Raw genomic sequence first — 23,017 nt, 5'->3', positions numbered from 1 at the left:
AATGCTACCGACCTCCTGACAGAGAGGAGATGGATTCAAGATACAGTATGAGATACACATTTTCACATGGCCAATGAGGAAATGTGTTTTAATCTGACTGTGTATATTTCTTATAAGGGTTTTACTTTTTCTTTTTTCAATGGAAAGTGGAAAGAAAATAAATGCTTGTTAATCGACAAATTTTTATTTTAAAATAAGATGAAAAGTGCTATTTTTTATTAATTAATGAGAATTCAAGCCAGCCTTATTTGCCTTGTCCCCACCATGTGCTTCTACAGTTGATGCCACTGATAATGCTTCAGAGTTCCACCCTCTGATTTTGTCTTCTAGCTCCCAACCTGGCACTGATTTCCAAACTGGTTCACCTTCTACTCATCTCCAGCCTGGGTTTGAAGACTTCCAGTTATGGGTAACATGTTCTGAGGCATTTCACTTCAAGGGACTCTAATTTTTAAGAAATGTCTCCTTCCATTGAAACTAAATTGTCCTCTGTCAACTACTGATTTGGTCTCCTCAGGCTAAGGAAAAATTTTTAAGCGTTCACAGGCATAACAGCTCCTCAAATACTTGAAGACAGCTATCACAGACTCTAAATCCTTCCCTTCTCCAGGCAAAACATGAATGAATGAACCAGAAAGCATTTAGTAGGAACTGATAATGTAGTAGGAATTATGCTAAGCACTTGGGATACAAATAAAAAAGCAAAAGAGCCTCTGCCCAAAACGAAGTCACATTGAAGTCACATTCTGAGGATTATGACAACACAGTAGCAAGAGAAAAGTGTTATGGTCTGAGAAGTCACAGGGATGGTATTGTTGATTTGATTACTATTTCAAGAGCAAGAGGTTTTGGGGTATGTGGGAAGGACAAGCACTAGCATAGCAAGAAGATGGCTAAATTCCCCAGTCTAACCACACTCTCCTGTCCCATTTATTCCCATTTCCTTATACCTTCTGTACCAGTTCAGTGCCATCACCACAAATTTCAGTCCTTATATTCCTATTTCTCCAGGGTATCAGCCATGTTCTAGCTTTACTTTTCTTCCGTACACAATATTGACCCCATGATCAGCTATTTTAATAAAGCCCTCTTCTGCACCTTGATGCCTCTGAGGTCTTACTGTTGCTGTCCTTACTCTCAATTCTAGGTAACTCTTACTATTTTGCCTCCTCTCTTCCGATTTCCTAGACGCCAAACTTTGCTGCAAGTACTGTTTGCTACATGTGTGTGCTACCTAACCTCAGGTAGGCCCCTAGGCAACCCTTTCATTCCCTTTTTATTCTTTTGTCTGTTGCTATTTCACATTCTTCACAAAGTCGGTTCCAAGCCCTAGTTCTCTTTGGTAGCCCCCCTCAAAACCCACCCTACAGCAATCTGAGAAATGAGTGCCTCTTACACTGTTGGCTGATGCTTACATAATCTGTACTCTTATCTATCCCCTTCCTCTCTACTTACATGACCATCCTATAGTTCAAAGTATCATCACTTCTCTACAAAACTAGTGCCTTCTAATTGGTCTCCCTGCCTAAAGTCTCTCCCCGTTTTAATCCATCTTAGATGGAGCAATCAAAGTGCTATAACTAAAGCATAGCATGGTACAGTAAAAAGAGTAGTGCTTTAGAGTCAGTGAATTCATAACCTGTCTGACATTTACTATCTGTATGGCAATTCACTTAGCCTCACCTGGTCTCACTTTTCTCATCTATAAAATTAGAGGTTTAAATTGGATAGATGACCTCTAAGATCCCCTACTAAATAAACTCCAATTGCTCCCTATTTCCTTCTAGCATCAATTATATACTCTTCTGTTTGTCATTTAAATCCCTCCACAAACTAGCTCTACTGAAACACCAGCTTTCATGCCCTTGCACAGGCTGTCTCTCATACCTGGAAGGCAATTTATCTCTTAGAATACCTACTTTCCTTAAAACCTTTGCTCATGTGCCACTTTCTTTTTTTTTTTTTGAATGTATATGTTTTTTTTAATTTATTTTTATTTTTAGTTTACAACAGACGGTTGTACATAATTTTGAGTTCCAGATTTTCTCCCCTCCCTCCCCGCTCCCTCCCCAAGATGGCATGGAATCTCATATAACTATCATGAATGACTTTGCATTGAATTAATTTATACACTAGTCAAGTTGCGGAGAAGAATTATGACCAATGGAATGAATCATGAGAAGGAAGAAACAGAACCAAAAAAAAAAAAAAAACCAACCCAAAAACAAAAACAAAAGAGAAGAGAAAAAGGAAAGCATGAAGTGTGCCTCAATCTGCATTCAAACTTCATAGTTCTTTCTCTGGATGTAGATAGCATTCTCCATCGTGAGTCCTTTGGAGTTGTGCCTGCACCTTGTGTTACTGAGAGGAGCGAAGTCTGTCAGGATTGGTCCTCACGGAATCCATATATCTGTGGTTGTGTACAGTGTTCTCCTGGCTCTGCTCCACTCACTCAGCATTATGTCGTGTAGGTTTTTCCAGGTTGTTATGAAGTCCGCATCATCCCCATTTCTTATGGCACAATAGTATTCCATTACCTTCATATACCACAGCTTGTTTAGCCATTCCCCAATTGATGGGCATCCCTTTGATTTCCAATTCTTGGCTACCACAAAAAGAGTCACTATAAATATCCTTGTACATATGGGTCCTTTTTCCCACTTGTGTGATTTCTTTGGGATACAAACGTAGAAGTGGTATTGCTGGGTCAAAGGGTATGAACATTTTTATAGCCCTTTGGGCATAGTTCCAAATTGCTCTCCAAAATGGCTAGATCAGCTCACAACTCCACCAGCAATGTAACAATGTTCCAATTTCCCCACATCCTTTCCAGCATTTATCATTTTCCTGTTTTGTTATTTTAGCCACTTTCTAACTGATATGCCTTTCCTAATCTGCCCAGCACCTAGGGTTTTCCCCCTGCAAAACTGTATGTATTTTGTACATACTTAGAATGCAAGCTCCTAGAGAACAGGGACTATTTTCTTTCTGATCTTTTATACCCCGGACCCAACACAGTGCCTGACATAAAACAAATGTAAATGTCTATGTCCTACTAAAGATGTTGATTTAATTGAAATGACAAGCACAAAATTACAGACAAAACAGATACTTAAAGGAAAAGCAAGTATAATATTTAAGTACGTTTGTAACAGGGCATGAACTATTTTTAAAAACCAGACACTGAAAAGTCCTAACAGAAAAATAAGTGCTTACTATATGCTACACAATAAAATAGAATGAAATGTGTTTTATAAGGAAAATTTAAATTAAGTCTTACAAGAAAGAAATAAGGAAAAGGACCATATTTTTCCATTGCTGGGGAAGTTTTAAAGCAAAAATATTTAGAAAGTAAATACACTACATAAGGAATGGCTTTTTAAAAATGTAATCCGATAGGCCTACAAGAAACTAAATTATCACTCTTTGCAAACGATACAATGATTTACTTAAGAGAATCCTAGAGAATCAAGTAAAAAACTACTTGAAATAATAAACAACTTTAACAAAGCTGCAGGATATAAAATAAACCCACATAAATCCTCAGCATTCCTATACATCACTAACAAAGCCCAACAGCAAAAGATAGAAAGAGAAATTCCATTTAAAGTTACTGTAGACACTGTAAAATATTTGAAGGTCTGTCTACCTGCCAAGACAAACCCAGGACCTACGTGAACATAATTACAAAACACTTTTCACACAAATAAAGTCAGATCTAAATAAATGGAAAAACATCAGTTGCTCCGTGGTTAGGCTGAGCTAGTATAATAAAAATGACAATTTTACCTAAATTAACTCACTTATTCAGTGCCACACCAATTGAACTAAAAAAAAATTATTTTACAGAGCTGGATAAGATAATAATAAAATTCATCTGGAAGAACACGAGGTCCAGAATATCTAGGGAATTAATGAAAAGAAATGCTAGGGAAGGTGGCCTAGCCATACCAGATATTAAACTGTACTATAAAGAAGCAATCACCAAAAAACTATGGTGGATCAGTGGAATAGGTTAGGTACACAAGACAGTCAACAACTATAGCAATCTACTCTTTGATAAACCCAAGAATCCAGCTTCTGGGCTAAGAATTCACTATTTCACAAAAACTGCTGGGAAAATTGGAAGATGGTAGGGCAGAAACTGGGCATAGACCAATATCTTACACCATATACCAAAATAAAGTCAAAATGGGTTCATGATTTGGGAATAAAAGCTGATACTCTAAGCAATTTGGAAGAGCAAGGAATAAATTACCTATCAGATTTATGGGAAAGGAAAGAATTCATGACATAACAAGAGATAGAGAGCATTACAAAATGCAAAATGGATAATTCTGATTATGTTAAATTGAAAAGTTTTTGTATTAAAAAAAGCTAATGCAACAAAGATTAGGAGGGAAGCAGAAAATTGGGAGAAAATCTTTACAACCAGTGTCTCTGATAAAGGACTCATCTCTAAAATACACAGGGAACTGAGCCAAATTTATAGGAATACAAGTCATTCCCCAATTGAGAAATGGTCAAAGGCTATGAACAGGCAGTATTCAGAGGAAGAAATTAAAGATATCTATAGGCATATGAAAAAATGCTCTAAATCACTACTGATTAGAGAAATGCAAATCAAAACAAATCTTAGGTACCACATCTCTCCTGTCAGATTGCCTAACATGACAAAACAGGAAAATGATAAATGCTGGAGAGGATGTGGGAAAATTGGAACACTGTTACACTGTTGGTGGAGTTGTGAACTGATCCAGCCATTCTGTAGCGCAATTTGGAACTATGCCCAAAAGGCTATAAAAATGTTCATACCCTTTGTCCCAGCAATACCACTTCTAGGGTTATATTCCAAAGAGATCCCAAAAGTGGGAAAAGGACCCATATGTACAAAAATATTTATAGCAGCTCTTTTTGTGGTAGCAAAGAACTGGAAATCAAGGGGATGACCTTCAATTGGGGAATGGCTAAACAAGTATATGAATGTAATGAAATACTATTGTGCTATAAGAAATGGGGAAAATACAGAATTCATAATAACCTGAAAAGACCTACATGATACGATGCTGAGTGAGAGGAGCAGAACCAGGAGAACATTGTACACAACCACAGATGTACTGATTCTGTGATGACTAACCTTGATAAATAACCTTGAGCTGTCTACATCCAGAGAAAGAACTATGGAATCTGAATGCAGATTGAGGCAAACTATTTGCTCTCCTTTTTTTTTTTTTTTTTTTTTGGTTTTATTTTTGGTTTTGTTTCTTCTTTCTCATGATTCATTCCATTGGTCATAATTCTTCTTTACAACTTGACTATTGTGTAAATAAGTTTAATGCAAAGTTATATGTAGAAGATATATCGGATTCTATGCCGTCTTGGGGAGGAGGGGGGAGAAGAAAATCTGGAACTCAAAATCATGCGGAACTGAGTGTTGTAAACTAAAAATAAAAAATCTTAATTTAAAAAATAATGTAATACAGAAGCATCATTATTTTCCCACTAATTTGAAGCTCTTATTTAACATTTACAAGTGCACTTAATTTAATTCTTTAATTCAAATTCTCAAATGCTTCTATCATCTCAATTTAGATAACTTCTCTAATGATGCTTATCACAACCTATTTCATTCATTGTCTCGCCTATATGGTGCAACTCTCGTCCATGTCTTCCCCTTAAGGATCACCCAACATTCTACAGGCCTTCCTCACTTTTCCCCTGACATGAGAGCAATCATGTAATTTACCTACCAGTCCTTGCCATATGACCAGCTTATCTTCTCTTCCTATCACACATGTCAATACAATATTTTAATCTTCTGATTCACTGAAAATTTTTAATGATTCTAATTAACTTAGTTCTCTGATACTTCTTTGGAACAAAGGGCACAGCCAAGGATTCTCAAATGGAAATATAATTTGAAATAAAACAACAACAACAAAAAGAACAGAACTGTCTCCACAACTGCTTATTTATTTTATACTTTAATTGTGACTAATTCTAACAGATGAGCGACTTTATTGTTTACTAAAGGGAAGAAAACAATGAGTTTCAGGGCAAACTAGTACTTTGACAACACACTTTCTCTGACTGCAAATAACAAGGATAAAGAGAAATTTTTAAAAAAAATTTTTACAAAGAGAAATTAATATTTTGGGTTCCTCTGTATTCATATTAAGATGCCTTTTTCTTTTCCAGAAAGACAAAAAAATGTTCTTTTGTCAAGAGAAAATAAATATGAATTTATAAAAGTTTAAGTTCTGTTCAAAACTTTCAGCATTTAAGTATATTTTCAGCTGAGTAGAAATCCTAGTGCTTTGCTAACTATAGTTCCAGTTTATAATTCTCATCCATCCTCCACAGATGCCAAACTGATTTTACCTAATGTATTGGTCTAATCATATCATGCCCTGAGCAAGTAGCTTCAATGGTTGCCCATTTCTCTTAGAATAAAATTTTTAACTTCTCTGTTAGCAGCACTGTGGCTCTAGCATACCTTTACAAGATGCTTCACTTTCCCCCATGCACACTATGCTCAAGCCAAGCTGGCCTAATTGATGTTCTCCATATACAACATTTCACCTCACACCTCAGTGCCTCTGGCATAGGCCTAGAATGTTCTCCCTCCTTGTATTCACACTTCTTTTAACTCCTTCTTTACTCAAAGACTCAGCTCAATCAAAATACAACTTAGTTATTACTATGTTCCCAGAAATGTACTGGGGAATACAAAGACAAAAACAGTTTCTGTTCTCAAGGAGCTTACATTCTTTCAAGGGGCCTTTCCTAATTCCCCAATTGTTCGTTATTCTCCCCTCACCTCCAATCAGGAAGGGTATAAATCCCATATGTATTTTCTGTGACCATGTTGTATCCTCCTAGTAGAATGTAAACTCTTTGAGGGCAAGGATTGTCTCACTTTTGTACTGGTATTTCCAGTGCATACAGCACAACACCAGGCCCACAATAAGTGCTTAATAAATGCTCATTAACTGTGTATTTAAAAAAATTAAAAAAACAAGCAAGTTCTCTCATATGCCTCTTACCAAGTATCGAATCACAAGTTCCAGATCTCTAGGTCCACAAACAAAAATCATCCATAATCTTTCACAGAAAATGAAGGAAACTAAAAGTTTGGAGAGAAGGGCTATATGGATCTATGTCTCACAACACAAATACAGCCTTCATAAAATACAAACATAAATCTTTGGCACTGATCATTTAGACCAACATTTTCCTTTCCCCCTCATTCCCCAGTACTGCAGATTCCTACACATCTGGGCCAAAACCATACAAGATGCCTTTATATTCTGTTTGTAAACCCATCAACCAAGAACTTTGGCACCTCTATAAATCTAAATTTGTCTCCAATACCTATTTTAGTTAAAGTTGGCGCTAAGGCCTTGTAGCCAGAATGGCCTTTGTTTTCTTTGAATGACTCAGCTTACCTCATTGAGCCTCTGGACACTGTGGCTTGCTCTTCCGGGGCAGGAGGCCCAAGGAGCATTCCAGGAAGCAGACAACTTCCTGTGTGAGGAGTCATGGGGCTGGCTGAGGGGAGGTGTTAACGGCTACACTAGGGGGAGGGGCCAAGTCAAGAACCAATCGGCCCTGGTCGTTCAGGCGGTGCTTGATGATGTCAAAAACTCTATAAGAGGGGAGAGGACAGCTTGAAGATCCTCTCTTCCTTTTCCGGTTGGAGCCAGAGACAGTTACAGCGACAGTTACAGCGACAGTTACAGCGACAGTTACAGCTACAGTTACAGCCACAGCCACAGCTGAAGCAGGAGCTGCCAGTAGCAGAGCTGACCTACGGGAGGAAGCTGAACAAAGACTTCAGTCCAGTGGGTAATCTTATTACCATAGAGGGGGAAACATGATTTTGCTTTACGCAATCATGCTTCTCTGTAGCCTCCTGGTTACTCTTTCAAGGCGTACTTATTGGGCCTGGAAGCTTTTGATCAATATATCAAAATGGGGTTGCTGGTTTATGGGTTGGTTACTGTGGAGCCTAAATAAATGTTTTGATTCTTCTGCCTTCTACTTTGAGAGTTTCTTATATCCGGCGGTTCCGAACGTTTCAGACATGTTTATGATCCTCTTTGAGATTATAAACTCTGCCCTCCTAATACAGGCCTAAACAGAAATAAAGAACTTAAACCGACCGAGAAATTAGTAAGGCCTTTCAGAATAGTCGCATCAGCCACACCTTACACTGTCACCACCTTATACCTTATGCTCCCAAATTCTTAAATCCCAAAGTTGTGCCAACATATTTTAGAGGAGGGATGTGGAGAAAGAGGTGCCTAAAACTCGGTTATAGAGTTGGAAATAGAACCCAGTAGAACAACTCCTACTTTTTTACTGTTGCCTCAGCTAGGATCCTGCTACTATTGCTTCCTTGGGTTTCTCCAAGTCCCCAAGCCCTCTTGCAAGCCACAACATTCCATCAGAGCCCATCCTCCTTTATCACTTTCCTCATTTACTTGTTCTACATTGGTAAATGCCTATACACTTTCCTATCAGATATACCTCTTTATCAGATATCCCATGGGCATGATGTGTACTTTTTCTGTGACCATGAAGGAACAATCCTGGTTTAGGTTTCAAATAGTAGTTACCACGCCCATTGAGCTGCCCCTATTTATATAAGGCAGGGCTTCTTAAACTTTTCCCACTGGAGACTGCTTTTCACTTCTTGCAGTGTTTTGTTGGTGTTGTGTGGCCTGAGGGCATTTGCAGTGCAAAGCATGCATGCTTTGTTTTCAGAACCAAGGCTGCAGTGAAGTTGCAAGGTGTAACACCAGTAAGTGCTACCAGAAATACTTCAGTTTCATTACTCCTTTGATTTTGAATTAATTTTTGGTATCTGAATATTCAGAAACCTTTTACTATGGCCAAATTTTTCGTGACCCCATATGGGGTCATGACCCACAGTTTAATTTAATTTGCTGTCAATCTCCCATTAGTCTCATGCAAGAATCTAGTAGACATAAAATAACAACAATAATAACAAAAAGAATCTAACTGGGGAGAAAAACAATTATAATTCTAGAGAGCCCACCTTTTATAGTCATAGGTTTGAAATGAAAAGATGGGTTTGAAGATACACTTGCTAAAATATACTGTTGGTGGAGATACTAACTATTCTCTGTAAGGTAATTTTGCATTATGCTTTTTAAAAAGTAACTAAAATGTCCATAATTCTGACCCAGAGAGCCTACTGACAGGCATATATCCCAAGGATGTCAAAGACAGAAAGAAACGTACCATATGCATTACAATGTTTCATAGCAGCACTTATTATGTTAGCGAAAAACTATAAGCAAAGACTAAAGGATGAAGAATGGCTAAACAAATTATGGTACATGAATTTAATGAAATATTAAGATACTATAAAAATAATGCATAAGAACAATTCAGAGAAATATAAGAAGTTTCATATGAACTGATGCAGAGTGAAGTAAGCAGAGAAAGGAAAACAATATACAATATAACTCTAAACAGTATAAATAAGAACTACAACAGAATACTTTTTAATTATAACAACCAAGTGCAGCTATGTAAAAGAGATTTTTAAAATGCATCTGTTTCCCTACTTTGCAAACAAGGGACCCTTGGAAGGATGTGTAACATCAAACAGGTCAGACTCTGGATGTTGGCTGGTTTCATTAAAATACTTCTGCCACCTCCACCCTTTTTATTCTTTGTTACAAAGAATTGTCTCTGGGTAGGAGAAGAATATGGAATATATTCAAAAATGAAGATGTTTTAAAAACAAAAGCTATCAAGAAAAATTAAAAAGTAAAAGAAAATGTGGATTTGGAAGCGATTAAAGTACATTTCATTCTTCAGTAACTTTTTCTTTTTGTATTCTTGACAAAGGAATGATAAAACAAAAAAAAAAACCTTTATATTCTCTAGGAACACTGGTGGTAAATATTTTTTAAAATCATCTTTAAAGCTTGTTTACTGCAAGAATTCACTCAAAATTCTATTTAAAATGAAGGGTTTCACTACTACAAAGTGATAAACCTAAAAGTATTTGAATATGTATTTATATTTTACTGTCCATAAATGAAAGACACTTTCTAAATGGTTTTATACTACAAAGAGAAGTTTCAGTGAGCCTAAGTGCTAAAATGGGCAAGATTTTGTGTACTCAAAATGAAACAGCTTTTCTTACTTACCACATGCCTTTTACCTACATAAAATTCAAAGAATAATCACTCAAAGTAGACTTCAGAGTTCATCACATAAATAATAAACATTCCTTTTCTACTGATAGATGACAAATTTAACATAACCTAGAAGTTGATGGCCAAAAAAGTCATACAGTAACATTACTCTTCTACTAAGGACCTAATCATTTCTATATAATGTACCAATTTAAAATGTCATACCTTCTGATTTTCTCCCAGTAGCTGAAAGAATGGATGCTGAAAACCATGTATCAATTAGAGTTACAGGCAACAGGTAAACACATCTGTGGGTCAATCTTTCCAATCCCAACAGTTCCTGAAAAAATTTAAGGAGGACTGGGGTTATTTTGCAATGTTTATTACTTTAAAGGAATCCTTTAAAGCATCTAATAATTCTGAAAAAAACTGATATTTTTATAGAGCTTTAAAATTTGCAAGGCACTTTTTCACAGTAACTGTAATACAATTAGTATAAACATTTTTACAGTTTTACAGATTAGGAAACTGAACCTCTGAAAGGTTCAACAGTACACCCACCATCTGTCTGAATAGGGTTTCAAACTCAGGTCTGTCTACTATATAGTCCCACACCCTTTGCATGACACCATTCTGCCTCTCAATGGAAGTGTTATGAGAAATTAAGACCACCTCCTACAAAACAAGGAGGGAAAAAAGAAAGTACTTCAAAGAGCGGAGTACTTTTATAGCTAGTCTAGTCTTACTTTCTATATTATGTTTCCCCTGATTATGACTTTTGACCATAGCCAAGGGAAAGTCTTATTTTAGGTGAGCACAGAATGTTCTAAATCAAGCATCCATTCTTCAAGAATTGATATTCTTCTGAAGAAGGGGAGAAATCTGTGCAAGCATCAGCCAGAATGTTTTAAAAGAATACAATAAAAAAGGACTGTCAAAGGGAAATCACCAGTGACTTAATAGTAAGCTCAATTGTAAAATACTCTTGCTCTCTTGCTTTTTATACATTTTCTCCCCCTTCCCCTACTTAAGACCATAAACTTAGACAAGTATAAGAACCCAAACTGATATCCCCAAGAGTAGCTCTTCAGTTTCTATTCTGTACCAATTTCATTTTACTACTGTCTTTATTTTGTTTAAAGGAGCCATGTCCTTATAACATGTTCTTTTCCTTCCAAGGTAGGTCAATAATAAGTCGCACAAGGGTTTACGATCTGCTCCTCTCCTCCCCAACACACACAAAATACTCCTCCTGGCCCCCTAGTAGGTGACCTTGGGAGCCTCAAATAAAAACAAGATTTAAGGGCAGCTAGGTGGTGAAGTGAGTAGAGCACCAGCCCTGGAGTCAGGAGGACCTGAATTCAAATCTGACCTCATACACTTGACACACTTACTAGCCGTGTGACCTTGGCCAAGTCACTTAACCCCAATTGCCCAGCCTTCCCCTCTGCAAAAACAAAAAAGAAAAGAAAAAACAAGATTTAAATACAATTACACATACTCTTTATTCCATAGTTGCTAGTTCCCCACCTAGACTTAGCCAATAATAGAGTAATAAGGCACATCTAGCACTGGCTCTGCCCCCACCCCTTTCCGCACACCTAGGAAAAAAAGCTTTCAAAGAAGGGATGGTCTGGTTCCAAGGCTGGTTTATACCAACTATATCCCACCCTAGACATGATCCCCCAATCCTATGATTTAGGATCAGTTCTATACGTAACGTACCACATTTCCCCATGTATAAGACACACCTTAATTTGGGGGCCAAAAATTTGGAAAAAAAAAAAGATTATTACATAACGTTATTGAACTCAAGTTTTATTCATCATAAAATTCATACAATAATATGGTGAAATTCAAGGACCTTCTGCTCATAGCTTTCAGGTATCTTTTGGGCAAGTCTGGTGCACGTATGTATGCTTAGTCCTTTCTGTTTCATGAACCTGAAGCACCAATTGTGTCCTCCTTTGAAATCAGAAACTTACTTTTCATCAGCAGTTCTTGCCTCATGCTGAACCATCTTTGTGGACACAGGAATTCCAACTGCCCTTTGCTCTTCAATCCATATCTTCAATTCCCTCTCTAAATCAGGCCATTTTGCTGACTTGCCTCTCATGGCTTTCTTCTGCCATGGCGTTTTCAGTAGGGTTTCTTCTTCCTGTAGCCGGTCTCAGATTGTTTTCTCAGTTGGAGGAGGACCAAACTTAGGTTCAGCAGCACTATTTCCATTCACTTTTGCAAACTGGATCACTTTTAACTTGAATTCAGCACTACACAAAAATCTTTTCTGAGTCATTTCTGGGCAGAACTTGGCAAAACGTAACCTAATATACTGGTAACAAATGTGAAACAATGAGCACAAAGACAACAAGCTCGAAAAAGTGGTAAATGCAAGTAAAAAAAAAATCTACAACCACTGTATGAGACAGATCCAGTTTTTAGACCCCAAATTTTTCAAAAAACGGTGGGTCTTATACATGGGGAAATACGGTAATCTCTTAGGCCTGCCATGGTTCCAAAGTAGGTAGCTCTTCAGTTCCTAGTCTTTATTCCCACTTCATTTTATCAGTGTCCTACTTGTTTAGACCCAATATCTAAGGTGGCATATGGTCTCTCTGAAATTCCTTGAGCAAATTAAAGCAGTGTCTTAGAACTCCATGGAAACACTACTCTAAGCTAAAGACAAATACATAAAACTACCACAGAAGGGGAAAAGATAGCACTGCTTAACAAATTTATTTTAATTCTGTACATGGGAAATTGTGTCTAAGAATTAACTCTTATCCACGCCAATACTTCTTATGAAAGATAATCTTCCAGTGGGAGGGAAGAGCTCCCAACTAAGCAGGTGAGTGAGGATTCAGGTTTCTTCCTTCCTAGGTCGTGAGCCAAGTGGTTTAGCATTGTAGCTAGACATCAGGAAAACTCATGCCAGGCACAAGTCTGCAACTCCTTACTGCCCTCTTGGCAGCTAAGAATGTCATCTGTCACTCGTCATAATTAAAGCCAGAATAGTCTTCATAAAATTTAGGAAGTGCATGGGGTGGAGGCGGGTGCAGAGAAGGTTTTTAGCCAGAGGTGTCAAACTGCAGGTCAGCAAGTGCCCCAAGTACCCGATAAAATACAAACAACATAGATAATGTCAATTTATGGTTTTCTAAGTCAGCATCAGCCTGCAGGGTTCTGTTTTGATTTAAGTTGAACAACACTGGTGTTAGCTACAGGAGGAACTTAAGATAATTTCTCCAGTGAACAAAATTAAACTAAATAACTTGTGTTTTTTTTTTAAATAGACTTAGTTACTCTCAGACTTATTGCTTTCTTCAGCAGCTACATAAAAGTATTACTAGATCACTTCAGGCAATAAATTTAACCTTATGGTCACTTTCCACAAACAGCAAACAAACCTTTCTATCCAACAGCTTTCCTGACTGTGCTAGAAGATAAATAGTACTTTAATTATATTACTTTGAAATTTTTCCAGAGAGAAATTAGTGACTTCAAGGTCATGGAACAAAGAAAAATAAAAGATGAAGATGAGACATACCTTTAAGATTAGAAATTACCATTATTCAGAGTGCAGTGTACATTCCTACAAGCTTCTGACTCAGTTATGAAAACTACATAACAATTAAACTAATTTGCTTAGAACAAGCTTCCTATGCATAATGTATCACTGCAGTACAAAAAGTACAAGCATGTGAAATGCTGAACAGATGTTCAATCCTGTCCCATTCTTCTTGACCCCATCTAGGGTTCTCTTAGCAAAGATACTAGAGTGGTTTGCTATTTCCTTCTCCAAGTCATTTTACAAATGAGGAAATGAGGCAAATAGGACCAAGTGACTTACTTGACCAGGATCACACAGCTAGTGTCTAAGGAAGAATTTGAACTTGCTTCCTCCTGACTCCAGGGCTAGCACTCTATCCACTGCATTATCTAGGTGCCCTTGCAAGACAACTACCAAGAGATGGAAAATTGTCTATTCACCTCTTGGCAGAGAGAGTGCAAACTTTTTTTTCATGTAAATATGTATTAGAATGAAGAAATAGAGAAATTCCATTTAAAATAACTAAAGACAATATAAAATACTTTGGAGCCTACCTGCCAAGACAAACCCAGGAATTATATGAACACAACTACAAAATACTTTTCACACAAATAAAATCAGATCTAAACAACTGGAAAAATATTAACTGCTCATGGGTAGGCTGAGCTAATATAATAAAAATGACAATTCTACCTAAACTAATCTGCTTAGTGCCATACCAATCAAACTACCAAAATAGTATTTTATAGAACTAGAAAAAATAACAAAATTCATCTAGAAAAAGAAAAAGTTGATAACATCAAGGGAATTAATGAAAACAAAAGGAAAGGTAGCCTAGCCATATCAGATACTGTATTATAAAACTGCAATTGTCAAAGCAATCTAGTACTGGCTAAGAAATAGAGTGGTGGCTCAGTGGAATAGATTAGGAAACAGTACACAGTAGTAAATGACCACTGTAATCTAGTGTTTGCTAAACCCAAAGATCTAAGCATTGGGGACAAAAACTCATTATTTGAGAAAAATTGCTTGGAAAAATGGAAAACAGTATGGTAGAGACTAGGTATAGACGACCTCACATACTGTATACCAAAATAAGGTTAAAATGGCATCATTTAAACACAAAGGGCAATACCATAAGCAAATTAGGAGAACATGGAATAGTTGACCTATGAGATCTATGGATAAGAGAAGACTTTAGGACCAAACAAGCTATTGAGAACGTTACGAAGTGTAAAATGGATCATTTTGATTACATAAAATTAGAAAGTTTTTGCACAAATAAAACAAATGCAACAAAAATTAGAAAGAAAGCAGAAAACTGGAGGTAAATTTTACAGCAATATCTCTAATAAAAGCCTCATTTCTCAAAAATATAGAGAACAGAGTCAAATTTGTAAGAATGCAAGTCACTCCCCAATTGATAAATGGTCAAAGGAAATAAATAGGCAATTTTCACACTAAGAAATGAAAGTCATCTAAAGTCTTATCTGAAATGCTCTAAATCATTATTGATTAAAGAAATGCAAATTAAAACAACTCTGAAGCACAACCTCACATCTATCAGATTGGCTAATCTAATTGGCTAAACACAATTGGCTAAAAAGACAAATGTTGGAGGGAATATAAGAAAATTGAGACACTAATACTCGGTTGGTAGAGTTGTGAACCAATTCTGGAGAACAACTACATAGGCTCCCCAAAAATATAAACCCAAAGTACATATAAAACCATGCATACCCTTTGACCCAGCAATACCACTACCAGGTCTATATCCCAAAGAGAGTAAAAAAAAAAAAACAAAAAGAAAAGAAACTATATGTACGAAAATATTTGTAGCAGCTCTCTGTGGTGGCAAAGAATTGGAAGTTGAGGGGCTGCTCTTTAACTGGGGAATGGCTAAACAAGTTGTGGTATATAATTGTGATGAAATACTATTGTGCTGTAAGAAATGACAAGCAGGATACTCTTAAAAAACCTGGAAAGACTTATATGAATGGACACAAAGTGAAATGAGCAAAACCAGGAGACTATTGTACACAGTAAGCAATATTATATGATTAAGTAACTGTGAAGGACTTAACTCTTCTTAGCAACACAAAGATCTAAGATAATCCCATTCAACTTATGAAGAAAAATGCTGACTCCAGAGAAATAACTGATGCAGTCTGAACAAAGACTGAAGTATACTGTTTTTCACTTTCTTTTCGAGTCTTCTTGCACAAAGTCTTCTTCCACTAATGTGGAACTGTGCTATATGACTGCACATGTATAACCTATATCAGACTGCATACTGTCTCAGGGAGGGGAGAAAGGCAGAGACAGAATTTGGAGCTCAAAACTTTTTTTAAAAAAGCTTATATTGTTTTTACATATAATTGGTGGGGGGTGGCGGGGGAATAAAACTTTAAAAATGTTATTCCCAGAGAACGTAAGGTTACATGTACCCATTTTTGATCAAGGTTACTAGGTAATGATGTTGTCTTATATTTCCAAAAGTATACATACACCAAAGCATCTTGCCTAGAACTTAAGAAAATGTAGGTCATAAATAAATTCCAAAGATATTAAGCTACAAATAGATTTAAACAAAACTGAGTACATTTAAAAAGAAGAAAATTACATTTGTCAAAGCAACGATATTATCATCCTCCTACAACTTTCACTTATAAGGTCATCTACATCATTGTAGGGCTCCTTAATTTTTTTTTCATAATGAATCTAATATTTCAAATACAAATCAAATAACAACAGGAAAAGGGAGAGTTTGTATATTCCATACAAAATATCCTATGAACTAAAATAGATGATTAAATCAATGAAAAACCAACCAATATAAAAAGTTATGGAAAGCGTAGAGATAGCACAAAAAGAAGCAATGAATAATGCTGTATCAACTGCAACCAGAAGAGAATCAAAGGATAAAAAAGGATTTTCCTCAAGGACCAAATGAATACATAAAAGAGAAATAAAGCAAGAGATGAAAAATGAAATTTTAAAAGTCCAGAAGAAAGAATTACAGGGAATAAAAAAAAGCTTAGAACAGAAAGAAGTCAACCTTACCCAACTAGAAGACAAACTAGAATAGACCAAACAAAACTCAATGATCACACAAGACAGCAAGAAATATGAAAACAAAGTCAAAAGGCTGAAAACATAGTATTCATAAGACAGCTGATAGGGAAAAAAAAAACACCTGGGAGACTATTCAAAGATAAAAAAATTTAAGAGTTACAAAAACCAAAAGAGAAGGAAGTTATCAAGAGGAAGAGTATAGGTAGAGTCAAGATGGCAGAATAAAGGCAGGAACTCACCTGAGCTCTCCCCCAAACCCAAAACACCTTCAAATAATGAGTCTAAACAAATTCTAGAGCAGCAGAACTTACAAAAAGACGGAATGAAACAATTTTCCAGATCAAGACGACTTAGGTTGGCAGGAAAGTTCTGTCATACCTCAGTTGGAGTGGAGAACAGTCCCAGCACAGGCTGTGCCAGCACAGCCCCTGCCCCAGCAAAGCAGGAGCAGGCTTCTGAAGCCACTGAATCAGCAGAGGCAGCAACTGCTTCTGGTGCTCTCAGGCAACAGATATTAAGGGGGTCAAACGACTGGTCAGAAGGAGATTACAGGGGTCTCTTTGTTAGCACTGTTGCTTTGCCAATACTCTGATCCCAGTCACAGTCCCGGATGGTAGTCCCAAGGCAAGGAGGAGCACTAGCACACCAGAGCTTGTAGCCACAGTGGAGTAGGGACCCTTGTTATAGTTAGAGGGCAAAAAAGGGTGCTTGTGGTCACCCACATGCCAGAGCACAGGCCAGCAGAGTAGTAAACACCTCTCCTTAGATCATGCCATCTTGGAAGAACTGAAAACTTACAGGCCCCAAGAAGTATCTCTGAAAACTGCTTCAAAAAACCCCTGAAACTTGGGACAGTGTGCACTCCACCCTGGATGCAGAACCCTATTTTAACAAACAGTTAAAAGTCAAGTAATGGACTGGGAATATGAGCAAGCAATAGGAAAAAAAAAATTCTGACCATAGAAAGTTACTATGGTGACAAGAAAATTAAAACATACAACCAGAAGACAACAAAGTCAAAGCTCCTATATCCAAAGCCTCCAAAAAAATTATGAATTGGTCTCAGGCCATGGAAGAGCTCAAAAAGGATTCTGAAAATCAACTAAGAGAGACAGAAGGAAAAATTGGGAAGAGAAATGAAAAGTGATACAAGAAAATCATGAAAAATGAGTCAACAGCTTGGTAAAGGAGACACACACAAAAAAAAAATACTAAAGAAAATAACACCTTAAAAAACAAACTAGGCCCAAATGGTAAAAGAGGTCCAAAAAGCCAACAAGCAGAAGAATGCCTTAAAAAGCAGAATTGCAAACAGAAAAAGAGGCACAAAAATTCACTGAAGAAAAAAACTCCTTAAAAAGTAGAATTGGCCAAATGGAAAAGGAGGTACAAAAGCTCACTGAAAAAAATAATTCCTCAAAATTATAATGGAGCAAACAGAAACTAATGACTTTAGGAGAAATAAAAAACAATAAAACAAAATCAAAAGAATGAAAAAATAGGTATTTCACAATGTGAATTATCTCACTGGAAAAACCTGGGAATAGATCCAGGAGAGATAATTTTCAATTAGACTACCTGAAAGCCATGATCAAAAAAAAAAAAGAGCCTAAACATCATCTTTCAAGAAATTGTCAAAGAAAACTGCCCTGATCTTCCAGAACCAGAGGGTAAATTAGAAATTGAAAGAATCCACTGATCACCTCTTGAAGGAGATCTCAAAATGAAAACTCCTAGGACAAGCAGAAAATATTGCAAGCAGCCAGAAAAAAACAATCCAAGTATCATGGAGCCACAGTCAGGATAACACAAGACTTAGCAGCTTCTACACTAAAGGTTCAGAGGGCTTAGAATATAACATTCTGGAGGGCAAAGTAGCTAAGATTATAACTAAGAATCACCTACCCAGCAAAACTGAGTATATTCCTTCAGGTGAAAATAAATGGACATTCCATGAATTAGAGGGGGACTTTCAAGCATTCTTAATGAAAAGACCAGAGCTGAATAGAAAATATGACTTTCCAAAAAAAAAAAGACTCAAGAGAAGCATAAAAGGTAAACAGGGAAGGGAAATCATAAGGAACTTAACACGCTAACTGTTCACGTTCTTACATGGGAAGAAGATACTTGTATTTCATAAGTACTTTGTCATTATTAGGGCAGATAGGAGTACATACACACGGATGTCACAGCTGTGAGTTGATTATGAAGGGATGATAGCTAAAAAAGGAAAATTAAGGGGTGAGAGAGGAATATATTGGGAGAAAGAGAAAGGAGAGGTAGAATGGGGTAAATTATCTCAAATAAAAGAGGCATAAATAAGCTTTTACAATGGAGGGGAAGGTGAGAAGGTGAGGGGCAGTGAGTGAATCTTGCTCTCATTAGAATTGGCTCAAAGAAGGAATAACATACATACTCAATTGGGTATAGAAATCTATCTTACCGTATAGGAAAGTAGGAGGAGAAGGAGATGAGAGAAAGGGGGGAGGGGGTGATAGAAGGAAGGGCAGATTGAGGGAGGGGGTAGTCAGAAGCAAAATACTTTTGAGGAGGGACAGGGTAAAAGGAGAAAGAAAATAGAATAAACGGGGAAACAGATGGAGAGAAATACAATTAGCAACAGCAACTGTGAAAAAAAGTTGAAATGAGTTTCTCTGATAAAGGCCTCATTTCTCAAACACATAGAGAAGTGTGTCAAATTTATAAAAGAACCATTTCTCAATTGATAAATGATCAAAAGATAGGAACGGTTTTCAGATAAAGTAAGCAAAGCTATCTAACTTGCTATTGATTAGAGAAATGCAAATTAAAACAATTCTGGGGTACTACCTCATACCTATTAGATTGGTTAATAGGACAGAAAAGGAAAACGATAAATGGTGGAGGGGATGTGGAAAAATAAAGCACTATTGCACTGCTGGTGGAGTTGTGAACTAATTCGATTATTCTGTAGAGCATTTGGAACTATGCCCATAGGGCTATAAAACTAAATGCCTTTAACCTGGCAATACCACTACTAGGTCTATATCCAAAAAGAAGTGGGGGGGTGGGGTATATATATAGAATATTTATAGCAGTCCTTTTTGTGGTGGCAAAGAATTAGAAATTGAGGAAAACTCATCAAATGGGGAATGTGACTGTGATGGAATACTACTGTGCTGTGGGAAATGATGAGCTGGATGCTCTGGGAAAAGCCTAGAGAGACTTGCATGAGCTGATGCAAAGTGAAATGTATCATGTACATAGTAACAGCAACATTGTAAGATGACCAGCTGTGAAGACTTGGCTATTCTCAACAATACAATGATCAAGACAACTCTGAAGGCCTTAAGAATGAAAAATGCTACCCATCCGCAGAGAGAGAGCTGATTGTGTCTGTATACAGATTGAAGCATACGTTTTTTACTTTCTTTAGGGTTTTTTTGTCTATGTTTTCTTTCACTACATGACTACTACAGAAATATTCTGCATGATGATATATGTATAACCTGCATCAAATTACTTGCCTTTTCAATGAGGGAATGGGGGTGGAGTGGAGAGGAAGGGAGAGAATTTCAAGATCAAAGTTTTAAAAACGAATGTTAAAATTACTATTACATGTAACTGGGGAGAATAAAATACATTAAACAAACTGGCCAAAAAATAGACCAAAAAAGATACAAAGTATTGAAGAATAAGGACTGAAAAAAGCCCCTCCCCCATGATAATTTTTAAAAATAGCCTCAACACTATATTTCAAGGGACCATAAATGAAAATTTTCCAGATCTATTTTAGAAGTGGAGAGCAAAGTGAAGACAGAAATAATCCATTGATTGAGAGTAAGCCCAAAAGGAAAAGTCCTAGTAATGTCAGAACCAAAATCCAGCTTTCACTTCAAAGAAAAACATCCTTAAAGTATCCAACAAGCAGCAGTCCTAATACCAAGGAAGTACAATCAGGATACCAAGAACTGACAGCTTCACTATAAAATAAATAGACATTTTGGAATACAAATTGAGCAAAATATAAGCTTACAACCAAGAATAACTTATCCAACAAAGCAAAGTATAATTCTAAGAAGGCAGAATGGGGGAGGGGAGGGAGGAAATGCATCTTCGATGGAAGCTATTCTTCCATGGAAGATTTTCAAGCATTACTGATGAAAAGAAGGTACTTAAGCAGAGACTTTAAAATGCAAAATAAGTCAAAATGAATCAAGAATTATGAAACCAGTGTTTAAGAACCTTAATATCTTCAAAGGGTGATGAAAATATTGAGATATTGAGATATTTCTTAAATAAGAAAACTGAGGTCTTGGGGTGGATTGGTTCTATTCAGAAAATTTTAAAAGAGGAAAGCTATGGGAGGGCAAGGACAGAATACAGTAATGTAAATAAAAAGGAGGAAAGGGGAGTGAAAAATGCTATTTTTCATAACTCTGGTACATGAGAAGAGTTTACAAACAAGGAGGAAAGAGTAGAAGGGTGAGTGTCAGATGAATCTCACTCTTACCTGAAACTAACAAAGGATGGCTGAACACACATACAGTTTGGTATAGAAAAGCATCAAACAACAGGGAAACAAGCATAGATGGGAGGACAGGAGAGGATTAAGATGGAAAATTATAATAGGGAAAGACTAAACTAAAGATAGGGCAGCTGGTGGCACAGTGGAGAGAGCACTGGGCTTGGGATCAGGAGGACCTAAGTTCAAATCCAGCCTCAGACATTAACTAGCTGTATAACCCAGGGCAAGTCACCTGTTTGCCTCAGTTTCTTCATCTGTAAAATGAGTTAGAGAAAGAAATGGCAAACTACTCCAGTATTTTTGTCAAGAAAACCCCAAATGTGGTCACGAAGAATCAGCCAAAGCTGAACACACTCTAAAGAAAAAACGAGCTGCCTGACTCTGAAAAGGAAACTAAAAATGGAAAAAATGATAAAAAAGATTATTCCAGAGGTATAAAATGATGCATAGTGAAACACAATTTATACAAGGAAGATATCAATGTAAAGAAAAACAATTTAAAGAGCTCTGATCAAAGCAATGATCAATGACATTTCCTGATGACCTGACAGAAAAGTGAGTGGACTTAAGGTGCAGAAAGTAGACATGACCACAGAGTGAAATAACTAGTTCTTTCTTGTATTAATAACTAACTACTGAATCAGAACCAAGATTTTTCACATTTTCTACTTCCTCATACATAAATCAACCAATGTGGGAAATGTTAGACAAAGACTTACCCAGGCTAAGATCTAATCAGACAGTAAAAGAAATTTTAAGTTTGGGGTAATGGGTACATTTCTGCTCACTGTGTTTGCTCAGACAGGTCTACAAAAATGTGGATCCTCCCTTTGATCAGACAACGGATACGGGAATTAATAAGTCTCTTTGACCAAGATCCAAGTCACATACCTCAAGACCCTCACTGTAATATAGCCCAGCCTTTCATTGTAGTATTCATTTTCTCACTGTTAAACAATCAGAGTTGATTGACACACTCAGGAACATCCACTCTTCCAAGGGTATATATAAACTGTGAGCCATCACCATGAGGGTCTTCGGCATTAGAGTGTGTCACTGACCTCCTTTAACTAATAAACATGCTGGCCTTATTAATAAAATGATTAAATTACCCAGAAACTATGTCTCTTGAACTTTTTAAACATCACATCACTGTGATTCATTTTGTTTGTCTATACTTATTTGTTACAAAGTCCTTTAATAATTTCTCACAATTTCTCATGGTTTTTAAGGGGGAGAGGTCTGTACTAACTATAAGAATACTAAAAAAAAAGTCATTTACACATTTCCAAAAGGCACAGACGAGAGGAAACCCAGACAGGTGGCAAAGTTTTAGAAGTAACATGTTTAATTATTATATACCTTTAAATAATGGAGATTCATATTTTCACATATAATTGTATTGTATCCCATTACGTATATGAAAATATTACTTTTTTGGGTTAAATTCAGGAACGAAAATGTTTAAGGTAATTTTTGTTTTTAAAATGATCTCTATACAAGCAAAAACAATGATCCTGAAGACATGAATAAAGATCAACCAAAACAACCTGACAAATCAAAATACCTAAATATCATAATAAAAGAAAACAAATAAAACTGCCTAGAACTTCTGAATACAGAAAATAAAGCACCAATTGAAAAAATCCACAGATCACCTCAAAGGAAACAAGTTGGGGGGGAGGGGAGGAGAGAAACCCTATTCTT

General features: G+C 36.6%; 1 protein-coding gene across 2 annotated transcripts in view; it reads right to left on the bottom strand.

The window, feature by feature from the left end:
* The window catches only part of NRIP1 (nuclear receptor interacting protein 1), a 173,993-nt gene that overhangs the window by 105,022 nt on the left and 45,954 nt on the right, over positions 1-23,017 (bottom strand). For both annotated transcript variants that reach the window (XM_036744903.1, XM_036744904.1), the window contains exon 2: positions 10,404-10,518. The gene's annotated coding sequence lies outside the window, so the exon portion shown is untranslated. The remainder of the gene's footprint in view (positions 1-10,403; positions 10,519-23,017) is intronic.

The sequence above is a fragment of the Trichosurus vulpecula genome, chromosome 2, assembly GCF_011100635.1.
Source record: "Trichosurus vulpecula isolate mTriVul1 chromosome 2, mTriVul1.pri, whole genome shotgun sequence".
NCBI lineage: Eukaryota > Metazoa > Chordata > Mammalia > Diprotodontia > Phalangeridae > Trichosurus > Trichosurus vulpecula.
The sequence above is the reverse complement of the archived record's forward strand: the minus strand, read 5'-3'. Positions and strand labels throughout refer to the sequence as shown.